We start from the raw sequence: 12,950 nt of genomic DNA, 5'->3' as shown, positions 1-12,950 counted from the left end.
TACAAACGAGCTCCCACCCTGCGGGACAGATTGGTCCATGCAGAGATGAGGACCTTGGTTAGACCTCCCGAGCGACCCACTCGTAGGGGGACATTCCCGTGCCTTAACTGCGTCCATTGCCACTCCATCATTAGATCCCCTCACTTTGTTCACCCACACACCGGGAAACAATACACCATTAATGGATGCTATAACTGTGATTCACAGTATGTTATATATTTACTTAAGTGTCCATGTGGACTTATTTATGTGGGACAAACTACTTCCAAATTTAAGGTCAGACTGTCTGCCCATAAGTCAGCTATTCGTAATAAATTGATCGACCAGGCCGTTCCCCTCACATTTTGAAAATTTGGACATAGTGTTAATCAACTCCGCTGTCAGATTATAGAAGGTGTCCCCCCTATGACTAGAGGGGGTAGTAGAATTAAAAGGCTTCTATACAGAGAGGCCTACTGGATCAGGACACTAGATTGTCTTGATCCAAGGGGCCTCAATAGAGAATATGACCTTGCACCCTTACTGTGAATAATTTGCTACGCTGGCATCCTGTATCTATGGTTCTGATGTGACCTACCCTTGTGACAATAGATTCTTAATTATATATCCATTATACTTTGATTATATGCGATTTCCACTTTGTCACTTGGGTGGAACACATCACCCATTTAGATCTCTATTATATATTAGTTGCCTCTGCCTCTTTCAGCTTTAGCCTCTCTACCTCTGGCGGGCTCTTTCCGTGGCGCTGCGCCCTCATGGCGTCTGGTTGCCATGGTAGCGCGGCCGGGGCTGTGGGTGACGGCTGGGCGCTTTTGCGGAGCGCGCATGCGCTGTTTTGGCACGCGTGCGGCCGCCTTGCGTTCCAGCCGTCTCCCTGTACGCGTCCGGCCACTCGCGTCATTCCTTCCCCAGCCGCGCACCAATGCGGAGACTCGGCCTGCCTCTGATGGGCGGAGTTAGCCGCTGATGGCGTCTAGTACGCGTGGGGATAGGGCGCGACGGCGAGATGCCCTGCACAGAATGTGGGTGAGTGTCCTATGTTCTTATTGGCCCCTCTTCTTACTACATCTGTTCCCCATCAGGTCCGCATGTAACACTAGGTCCTGTGATTGATCTGAATGTTTCAGACCTGTGATTGGCTGATAGGTGGGTGGTTTCATTTGCTGTATGTCTTGTTACACTTATCAGACTATTAACTGCTTGATAAAGGGGAACTCCCCCGAAACGTCGCACTTCGTGTGACAGCCTGCTATTTTTGATGTTTCAATAAAAGAGCATGAATATCTAGATGGTGCCGGCTTCATCTTCCACAATGACAATATTTAATGCACACGTTTATTTCAAGGTCAGTTTCACGTTAAGCTTGAAGCGAAAAACAAAACAAAAAAAAAAAATCAAGCTATATGACATCTATGAATGATGCAGGACTGTGGAGTCGGAGTCCAGGAGTCGGAGCAATTTTGGGTACCTGGAGTCAGTCGGTGGTTTTAATAAACTGAGGAGTTGGATTATTTTTTACCCAAATCCATAGCCTTTGTAAAAATTAGACTAAGGAGTCAGATTCGAGGAGTTGGAACAATTTTGGGTACCTGGAGTCGGTGATTTCATAAACTGAGGAGTTGGAGTCGGATGATTTTTGTACTGAGTAAAATAACATTTTGTATTTCGACTTTTGTTCTGACTTCACAGCCCTGGAAGGATGTGAAATTTGCATCCCTCTCCACTGCCAGATGCTCAATTAACATATAACAATTCGAACATGTGCTTAAAGAGACACTGAAGCGAAAAAAATATATATGATATAATGAATTGGTTGTGTACTGTGAATAATTACTAGAGGATTAGCAGCAAAGAAAATATTCTCATATTTTTATTTTCAGGTATATAGTGTGTTTTTCTAACATTGCATCATTCTCTAATATGTGCAGATTACACAACACTCTGCATTCAAAATGATTCTTTTAGAGCAGTCTGTGAACTAATGACCGCTCTATCTGGCAGATAAAAAGAAAACTGTTCACTAAAGCTACATACTCACAGGGGACAATTGTCCCCCGTAGCATGCGCGCACGCGAACAGGGAGCGACAGCTCCCTGCTGGAGACAGCTGTGCACACGTTTCGCCAGAAAGGCAGAGACGCGGCGGAAGCTGTTTGTGAATGGAGCATCCCCCGGCCGGATGCTCCATTCACTCGCGTAGGTCTCCTGTCGCTAGCCCGCGTACTCACGCGGGACTGGCGACAGTTTCGGCGAAGTCGCGGTGACAACTGTAGCCGGCGATTGAACATGTCAATCGCCTGGCGACAGCTCCGACGGGCGATGGTTCGGGGCGCGCGCGTTATACACACGGGCGACCTGTCGCCGCAACACGCGCGTGCCACGTGGCTGCGGCGACGGCCGTACCCCGTGTGTATGGGCCTTTACAGTTGAGATAATAAAAGTCAGAAGACAGCCCTCTCCACGACTTTGAAAGTCGTAGAGATTAATGGCTTTTTTGCATAGAGATAACAACTGGAGTTTCTTAACTCTTCCAGTACTGGAAACAATTACACTGATGTATCTGAGCTTAATGTTTTATTTCTTAGCTGTGCTACACATACAAATCATAATATCATAAAAATGTTTTCGCTTCAGTGTCTCTAAGGCAGGCATGGGCAAACTTGGCCCTCCAGCTGTTAAGGAACTACAAGTCCCACAATGCATTTGCCTTTATGAGTCATGACTGTGGCTGTAATGCTACGTACACACATGCGACAATGATCGTTTGTTGAGAACGACGAACGACCTTTTAATTGATGAAAGAACGACCTAACTAAAGTTAGTTTTAAAAGGTGTGTAACGATCTGATCGTTAGAACGAACGTTACATCACGTAAAGCAACTATTGCGCCTGCGCATAAAAATGAGAAGTTTCAGGGAGAAATAGTGAAATGCGCATGTCAAGCCTAGTACGAACGACCGTTTCCAACTATGTACTACTTTTGCAAACGATCATCGTTGGTTAAAATCCGCCGAGACAGAACTTTCTTTTGTAGCGATTTGGCTCGTTCGTCGTTTGCCTTAATAGTCGGTGGTTCGTTTTTTGTAACGATCGTCGTTGGTAAAGATCGGGGAACGATCGTTACAAACGACTATAGTCGCATGTGTGTACGCACCTTTAGACTCCTGCAATGCATTGTGGAATTTATAGTTTCTTAACAGCTGGAGGGCCAAGTTTGCCCATGCCTGGCTTAAGGCCATTTAAGGAAATAGGTGACGATGAATGACTGTTGTTCTTTTGAAAAGTTATGAGTCTGAGAGAGAGGAGATACTACCTCGTACTACAAGCTGTTGTTGTTTTGGGTTAATCTCCCGCAATACCTTAACCACTTTACCCCCAGCGGTACGAATTTCTCCGCCCCTTTTTTCCCCCCTAAAAAACCAGGGACGGAGAAATCCGTACCTTCCGCGCTATCGCCGCTGTCCGCGCTCCCGCCGCTTGTGCGCGCGCACCCGCCGCTCGTGCACGCCGCCGCCCGCTCGCCCGGAGATCAATGAACGGGAAAATCCATTCCCGTTCGTTGATCTAGCCCCCGCAATGATCTGCTGCTTCTTTCAGAAACAGCGAGATCATTGTGAGTCTCCCAGCCTCCTACTGCTTCCTGTAAGCGTCCTTCCGGACGCTTACAGGTCGCATGTAAACAAACACTCTGTGGCCATCTTGTGGCCAAATAGTAAACTACACCCTAAAAGCATTTTACATATTCAAACATTACATTTACACAATAAATTAACTCATTACCTCCCACACTCCCCAATTTTTATTTTTTTTTTGTAATTAAAAAAAAAAAAAATACAATAAAAAAAAAAACATAAATAGTTAGCTTAGGGACTGAACTTTTTAAATATTTATGTCAAGAGGGTATAACACTGTTACTTTATAAACTGCGGGCTTGTAATTAGGGATGGATGCAAAACTGAAAAAAATGCACCTTTATTTCCAAATAAAATATTGTCGCCAAACATTGTGATAGAGACATAATTTAAATGGTTTTATAACCGGGACAAATGGGTTAATACATTTCATGGGTTTTAATTACAGTAGCATGCTTTATTTAAAAACTATAATGGCCGAAAACTGAAAAATAATTTTTTCCCACATTTTTTCCTGTTTCCCCATTAAAACACATTTAGAATAAAATAATTCTTGGCATAATGTCCTACCTAAAGAAAGCCTAATTGGTGGCGAAAAAAACAAGATATAGTTCATTTCATTGGGATAAGTAATAATAAAGTTATAGACGAATGAATGGAAGGAGCGCTGAAAGGTGAAAATTGCTCTGGTGGTCAGGGGGTAAAACCCCTCAGTGGTGAAGTGGTTAAATTTGTCACCAGAAGGCAATAGACATTCCATAGCAGCAACCGATATATTGGCTCTATCCAAATAAATAAAGCAGAGGATAACAGACCAGTGCATGTAAACTCTATATGCAGCCATTGTAACCATGTAACCTCCCCAAGGATGAGGTTATTTACCATCGGTTTCAAGCAAGCTATGAAATGCTCTCACGTACATTGCCAAAAAATCCCTGTTTTAAGAACCGTTATTTTCCATTCAACCAATCTAACCTAAGAGATTAGGCTTTAGAAGCATAAAAGGATAAAGATGAAATAGGGCCCTAGGAAAGATACCACTTTTTGCCCCGCGCTGATGGTCATCTGGCTTTTTTAGTTAGATTTGGTTGGGGCTAGAATCCACCAAGCCCCTAGATTCTCTCCAGGCCCTAGGCGGCTGCCTAGAATTGCCTTGTGGATGAACCGGCTCTTTTGGGTCCGTTTTTATGAGCTCTCATTCACATAGTGTGTCAGTCTTCCTTCTCTGTTCAGTATAAATGTTTAGGCTAGGTTTACAGTGGCGAACACTAAGAATCCAGCGCAGGAGATTTGGGCGCAGCCGGCGCCACCATAGGCCGTAATAGGAATTACGGCTATAGCAGCGCACAGAGTGTAACTTCAGCGCCGTCAGAAGACGGAGCTGAAGTTACATTTTAAACACTGTAATTCGGCTTCCAGCAATAGCTGGAAGCCGAATTCTCCACTATTCATGGCGGCCTGGAGGGGGAATAGTAATTAACGCCGCCGGGACTTGTGCAGCAGCAGGATCAGCCATATAACGGCTGTGTCCTGCGCCCAAGTCTCCTGTGCCGATTCCTCTCGTACGCCACAGTGGGATGTCACATTGTGGTACAACATTACGGACACACTACGGAACTATAACGCAAGGGGAATAGGGTGAGGACCACTCGCCATCATACAAGCAAATTGCATTTATTTGAAAACGCTTCTATGTATAAAACAATTTACCTACTCACATGCTGGGTCCTAAAACCAGTTTTTATAACCCATTTGGTAAGCTTGCCTCCCACACAGAAGTGGCACAATATCCAGTAATCAATTGCCCAATTAGTTTTACTTCCAATGGCATCAGGGGTACTCACCTGGAGGCCAATCTAGTCAGAATACGGTTACAGTTTTAGAGATGAGAAGAAAATAAATATGCTGATACTGATCTATATTTATTGGAACAAAAAAAACATACTCTGAACTGATTGTTTGCCACTTTATAAATAGCCTTATCTTCTGCAGTGTTATTTTCCACTAACTTGTGACATAAAAATAAAATATTCTATGAACTCACCATGCCCCTCACGGAATACTTTGGGGTGTCTTCTTTCCCCATCCTCTGGAGACTGGGGGAATCCAGCACTGGCTCCCCCTAAACTTCCTCGACAAAGGCTGACAAATACTGAAATACTGTGCAGGCGTGGCAATATTTGCCTACGGCCATCCGGGGCATGCGCAGTAGTGGCTCTTTGTTCGGGCTAAGGTGGTAATAGCGGAGCCCAATCGTATCCGCTCTACTGTGCAGGCGCAAGACTCGCACCTGCGCAGTACAGCGGATATGATCGGGCTTGGCTTTTTCCGCCTTACCCCGAATGAAGAGCCGCCATTGCGCCTGCACTGGATCGCCGTAGGTAAATATTTACCTCGCCACTGTTTGGGAGGTGGCAGTGCTAGATTGCCGGGGCGGAGGAGGACGGTGGAAGCCTCTTTAGGATCCAGGTGCTTCCTCCTTCCGAGGTAAGTATCCCCCAGGGTTTTGTTTTTTTTTTGTTACAGGTTTTCTTTAATTGCACCTGAATGGTACTAATGGATGGCAGGCGGGATGCTTAATTACCCAACAACAGCACAATTCAGCCTTCCATCTGAAATAAGCTTAAATCTGCCATGCAGATAGTAGCTTGGACTCCTCTTATGGCACTTTTGGTAATCTGCAGTGGGAGAGGGGTCAGAGAAGGTGGTAGCTGAGCCTCTTGGCTCAAACTAGGCCCCAAGCACCTGCCTTGTTTTCCTTGCGAATGATCCCGCTTTGCCACAAGTATTTACACAAGTAACGTTAATGCAAAAACTTGCCTCACTACTTTTGTCTGTGCCTGTATACCTGAAGCACGTGATGTCACTTCCTCACAAGCGCATCAGCCAATGCATGAGCAATCGAGTTGTGGCAGGATGTTGCCACTTGAGTGACAGATTGGCTCCACCCCCTCCCACAGTGCTGCACCCATGATCAAACTATCCCTTGCTTGCTCCATGGACACACTCTTTATGTACCCAACATAAAAAGGTAAGTGAATATAACAGTCATGTCCCAACTTCAATAGAGGTAACAGGAAAAGATACCTGGAGTGGCATTGGCCCTGGGGGATGCCATGCCCCCGGATTAAGCCTTGCCCCTAAATGAAGACCCACCGCTGACCAAGGCTCCACCTCCCACGAGCAGGGAGTTTGTTGTGTCCTGAAATGCGGCCGCATCGCTTGTCTCTGGAGAGCAGACATCACAAGGTCCAAATAGTATAAGTTGCAGGCACCCTCCACTGTGTACCTCTGTGCCACCTTCCCCCATGCATCCTTCTGCCCCCCCTTTGTGACTCCTCCAGTCCCCCTTTGTACTCCTCCCCATCTTTTGTCCTTTGTGCCACTTTCTGTCCCTCTTTGTATCTTCTTCTGCCCCCCTGTGCATCCCATGTCCTCCTTTGTGAATCCTTCTGTCCCCCTTTGGGACTCCTTGTGGCTCCCGTGCCTCCTTTAGTCCCCCCGTTCCTCCTTCAGTCCCCATTAGTGCTTTGGAGTTGGTACAAAAATCCTCCAACTCCTCATTTTAGGATTCCACAGACTCTGAGTCCTCAACTCCAACTCCTCTATTTGCATACAGTAGAATGCCTTCATAGCAAATTCCAAGAGTCCAGAAAAAGTAGTTTACTATAGCAGAATTAAGGCTCATACACACATCAGACCATAGTCTTTGGAAAATGAAAGATCACAGACCAATTTTACCCCCTTCCATGTAGTATGCGAGCCATACCTTCACAGTCTATTCTATGGAGCTGAACTCCCCATCAGACAGAAATCTTTGCAAGATGCTGCACACACAGATGCTGTAGACATTCAAAAGAATCAGTATCTGCAAAAGATCTGTTCCTACAAAAGATCCATTCCTGCAAAATGCATTCATAGTCTATGAGATCTGCAGATCATCATACACACCTTGTTTAACTGACATTCATCTGCAGATCAGATCCACCAGGATGGATTTTCAGATCTGCAGATGATTGTCTGATTTGCAGATGAATGTCTGTTAAACAAGGTGTGTATGATGATCTGCAGATCTCATAGACTATGAGTGCAATTTGTAGGAACAGATCTTTGGCCGGAACAGATCTTTTGCAGATACTGATCTTTTGTGTCTGTACAGCATCTTTGTGTGCAGCATCTTGCAAAGATTTTTTTCTGATGGGGAGTTCAGTTCCATAGAAAAGACTGTGAAGGTATGGCTCTCATACTACATGAAGGGTGGTAAGATTGGTCTGTGATCTTTCACTTTCCAAAGACTATAGTCTGATGTGTGTATGAGCCTTTAGTCATACGTTGTATATTTATACAAACGCATTTGCTGGGACTTGAGGACTGAGTTTGAGATTCTGCTGTATTACAATCTTGAAAGTATCCTACCTAATAAAACCTAAGTGTCGCTGAATCCAGCAGTTTGCAGCGTCCGTGTCCCTGGTAATTTACAGCTGGAGAGACCAGGGAGGGAGCTTGGTGGGCAGGCAGTTGCGTGCGAGCTGCGGGTGTGCGCCGGGCGCGTGCATGCGCAGTGACTGGCGGCGTTAAAAAAAAGACCAAGAGCCCGTTTTTAAATCGGCTTGGGTCTACTACCTGTAACATAAAAGGCATTTCATTACTGCCAAAGCTTAAGAATTTTAAAGCTATATTAAGATGGCATCTGCGTTTTTGGAACAAAAAAAGCTCCAGGCCAGGAAGCTGACACTTTACCCCATCAGCCATCCTGGCCTGTCATTGTCCATGTGAATGCCCCGGTATGATGTCTCTGTATAATAAGAACTCACCAGAGCCCCATATCTGCTGGGTTCCAGTGTGTAGCCCTGCCACCTTGCAGGGTTGACACAGGACTCCTTGCCTGGGGTGACAAAAAGACTTGAAACGGCGTTGCCACAGTTCCTCCAACTCATAGGTTTAGGAGAGTGAGGCTACTACAACAGAGGGATTGCAAAAAGATATAATAAATGCTTAAAGGGACACTTAAGACTAAAAAAAAAAAAAGTTTTACTCACCTTGGGGCTTCGATCAGCCCCCTGCAGCAGTCCCGTGCCCACGCAGTCTTGCTCAGATCCTCCTGTCCCCGTCGGCAGCTACTTTCGTTTTCGGTGACAGGCCTGGAAGTGCGAGTGATTCTTCACGTTCTTGGCCGCAATAGCAGTATAGAGGGTGCTATTGCGGCCAGGATCGCAAAGAATCACTTGCGCTTCCAGGCCTGTCGGGCTTGTCACCGAAAACGAAAGTAGCTGCTGACGGGAACAGGAGGATCTGAGCGAGACTGCGTGGGCACGGGACAGCTGCAGGGGGCTGGTAGAAGCCCCCAGTGAGTAAAACACTTTTTTTTTTTTGCCTTAACCACTTGCCGACCGCACGCTTATACCGTGCGTCGGCAAAGTGGCAGCTGCAGGACCAGCGACGCAGTATTGCGTCGCCAGCTGCAGGCTGATTAATCAGGAAGCAGCCGCTCGTGCGAGCGGCTGCTTCCTGTCAATTCACGGCGGGGGGCTCCGTGAATAGCCGATGGCGGCTCGCAGGCTAAATGTAAACACAAGCGGAAATAATCCGCTTTGTTTACATTGTACGGCGCTGCTGCGCAGCAGCGCCGTAAGGCAGATCGGCGATCCCCGGCCAATCAGCGGCCGGGGATCGCCGCCATGTGACAGGAGACAGCCTGTCACTGGCTGCACAGGACGGATAGCGTCCTGTGCAGCCCGGTTTACCAGGGGGGGCCAGGTAGGAGAGGGAGGGGGAGGATTTTGCCGCGGAGGGGGGCTTTGAGGTGCCCCCCCCCCCCGCAACATCCGGCAGGCAGGAGCGATCAGACCCCCCCCAGCACATCATCCCCCTAGTGGGGAAAAAAGGGGGGCGATCTGGTCGCTCTGCCTGCACGCTGATCTGTGCTGGGGGCTGCAGAGCCCACCCAGCACAGATCAGCTAAAACAGCGCTGGTCCTTAAGGGGGGGTAAAGGGTGAGTCCTCAAGTGGTTAAGTGACCCTTTAAAGCAGAACTGAAATTAATAAAGTTTCACTTCCCTGGGGTTTCTGCCAGCCCCTTGCAGCCGTCCTACCCCGCGTTGGTCCTCCATGATCCTCCGTTCTACCGCCGGCAGCTAGTTTTGCTTCGGTCGACTTGTAAGTCGATGGGCCGCTGCGGCAGTGCAACCCTGCCACGCGTAGCCTTGTTTGTGTTCCCGTCCACAATAGCGTCCTGCAGGGCGCTATTGCAGACGGGAATGCGAGTGAAGCTACGCATGGCCAGAGCTGAGCAGGCGCAGTGGCCCGTCGGTGCAACCGAAAGTAGCTGATGGTGGCTGAACGGAGGATTATGGAGGACCGGCGCGGGACAGAGCTGCTGCAGGGGGCTGGTAGAAGCCCCAGGTAAGTTAAACAGTTGTTTTCTTTAGGATCCCTGTAATTGATTAATTTAAAATAGCTGTCACTTTCCAGATGACTTTTGTAGTTTTCTGTTCTCCTCTTTCTTTCCATGGGGGCTAGGAGGGCCCCTGAAGACACGGAGCAAAAATATTACTTTATTTAATCTAGCTTTTATAATGGTAAGGCTTTTATAAGGTTCTGTATTTTGGTAATTTTGTTCCATAGAATGAATAACTTGATATAGCCAATGAGTAATCACTCATCTCAGGGAGAGGAAATTAAAGTTAATGGGAACCTAAAAAAAAACCCAAACAAACTGATACTTACCTAAGGGGAGAGAGAAGGCTCTGGGTCCTATAGAGCAGAGTTCCCCAACCCTGTCCTAAAGGCCCACCCACAGTACATGTTTTGCAGGAAACCACAAACATTCACAGGTGAGGTAATTAGTGTCTCAGCAGAGCTGATTAACTACCTCTGTGGATTGATACAAAACATGCAGTATTGGTGGGCCTTGAGGACAGGGTTGGGGAACACTTCTTATAGAGCCTTCCAGCTCCTCTCACGGTCCTCTCGTTCCAGTGCTGTCTCCCTGGTAGCAGTACTCGAGTACTTCCGAAGAAGGGCTGCTGTGTACTGTGCATGCACAAGCATGATCTCCCGCACGCACAGTATGGAGCCGCCCGATCCTGAAGCCTCCCACAACAGGGGATATAAACATGGTGATATTGCAGCAGTGACAGGAGCTGGAAGGCTCTATAGTATTCATAACTGTTTTTTTTTCTTTTTTAGATTCCCATTGACTCAGGGTTGCCAACCGTCAGTCAAAACACGGGCAGTCCGTTCATATGCCTTGATATTTCCCCTGTCCGTACTTGTCCGTATCTAGAAATTAGTGTCCGTCAAAATAATGGTGATTTGCCTGCCGCGGCACATTCTCTTGTGCGCATGCGCGGCAGACTCCGGGATCATGTTAACGGGTGGCCGCAGCAGAAGCCTCAGGCTGCTGCCCCCTTCTCGCTCTCTCCAGCCAATCAGAGGTTTTGTTTGTCGGCAGCGTCTCTTTTCAGGAAGTAGAAGTAAGGGCTTGTTTCCACTAGTGCGGTGCGAATCGCCGGGATTCCACCGCTGACGAAATCGCATGCGGATGCGATTCCGCGTGCGTTTTTTGCCGCGATTTCGCATAGGCTGGGTATATGCGAATTTAACCATGTCACAGCCTGGTTCAATTTAGTTTTCATGCGAATTCGCACGCGAAATCGCGGCAAAAAACGCATGTGCGTTTTCCCTATCAAATACATAGCCTGCAAATCGCTTGCATTCCTCACGCAGGCGAATTCTGCAGACTCTACCGTGCAGAAAAATCCTGCACAGAAAAACGCTGGAAAAAACGGACAAGTGGAAACAGGGCCATCCACTTGTATTGGCTGTGCGAATCCGCATACAGACAACGCATGCGGATTCGCTCTAGTGGAAACGGGCCCTAAGAGGGGCAGCCAGCCGAGTGTGCCACGCCCCCACAGTCCAGCTCTCGAGTCCCGGCAATTACAGACAGAAGAGCGCTCTCTCACTGTTGTACTTTTCCTCTCCTGCTGCTTTTGTAAGTGCGATTGTAAGTGTGAATGGGCCCTAAACTCAGTTTTGTGTAACGGTCAGGTCTGAAAGGGCAAAGCAATACTTAAAGCAGAGGCATTACTGTATTTCTTGAAATAGCAAATAAACTGTTGTGAGCTGCTCAGATGTAGTATAGCAGCAGCAGAAGGTCTGTGTGTTTATTTGATCTAGGTTCACTACCTGTTGGATGGCTTGATTGAATCTGGGACTGGAGTCAGTTAATGAGCTGCAGGTGTCTTTAGTGTCCTCTCTCCCCCTTCGACAGTCACACTGCTGGACTTATGCTGGGTACACACGGTGCTTTACCGCACTAGATGCGCCGATCGATTCCAGGCCGCTCAATAATTTCTGAGCGCATTTCGATGATTGTTAGGTCGATTCTCATGCAAAGTATGCCAAATTGACCTAACGATCCATCAAAACAGGAATCTGACATGTCGGAAATAATCGAGCGGCCGGGAATCGAGCAGGAAATCGAGTGCGGGAACGCACCATGTGTATCCAGCATTAAAGTCATTGGGAGTCGTGATTTAAAAAAAAAAAAAAGCCAGATACTTACCTGGAGAGAGAAGGCTCTAGGTCCAATAGAGCCTATCCCTCTCCGCTTCCAGTACCCTCAAGTGCAGCACTAGCTTCCCCGTTTGAATCGCCCACTGTGGGGGACTTCAGGAGCCGAGATCTCCCGAAGAAAGGCGGCTCTGTACTGTGTATGCGAGAGAGGGCGCTTACACAGGTGTGCAGTATGCAGCAACCCATCTTCTGGAGCACTCGGGCTTCCACACCCTCTCTCCGATGGCGGAGACAGCAGCATTTGACCTAATTGGTGGAATGCTGCTACGGAAAAGCCAGCGCTGTAACGGGGACCAGGAGAGGAGAGGGAAGCCTCTATAGAACCCAGAGCCTTCTCTCTCCTTGGGTGAGTATCTGTCTTTTTTTTTTAATCTGACTCAAACCTCTCCCTAAGAGAGGTTTGTATATGATGTGTTTGTGGGGAGCAGCTGTGAGCCTTTATGTACATATTATGATCCCTAACCCCCCCCCCCCTCCCCCCCCGAGGTCTACACAGGTACCTCCATCTTACTTACTCGTATTCCACAGAAATGCAGTACAAACAAAGCAGCTGCGGTGTTATGCACCCCTGACCGGATGCTGTAATAATGCATGCTGGGAGATATAGTCCATAAATGTGACTATATGTGCCATCTGGTAGATTAATGGACTGCATCTCAAAGCATGAATTGTGGTGGCTGGGGATGCACGATATCACTGCAGCTGCTTTGAACTGCATTTATGTGGCACATTTCTA

This window comes from Hyperolius riggenbachi, chromosome 8 (genome assembly GCF_040937935.1).
Source record: "Hyperolius riggenbachi isolate aHypRig1 chromosome 8, aHypRig1.pri, whole genome shotgun sequence".
In the NCBI taxonomy this organism is placed as follows: Eukaryota; Metazoa; Chordata; class Amphibia; order Anura; family Hyperoliidae; genus Hyperolius; species Hyperolius riggenbachi.
This window is presented reverse-complemented; position numbering follows the sequence as displayed.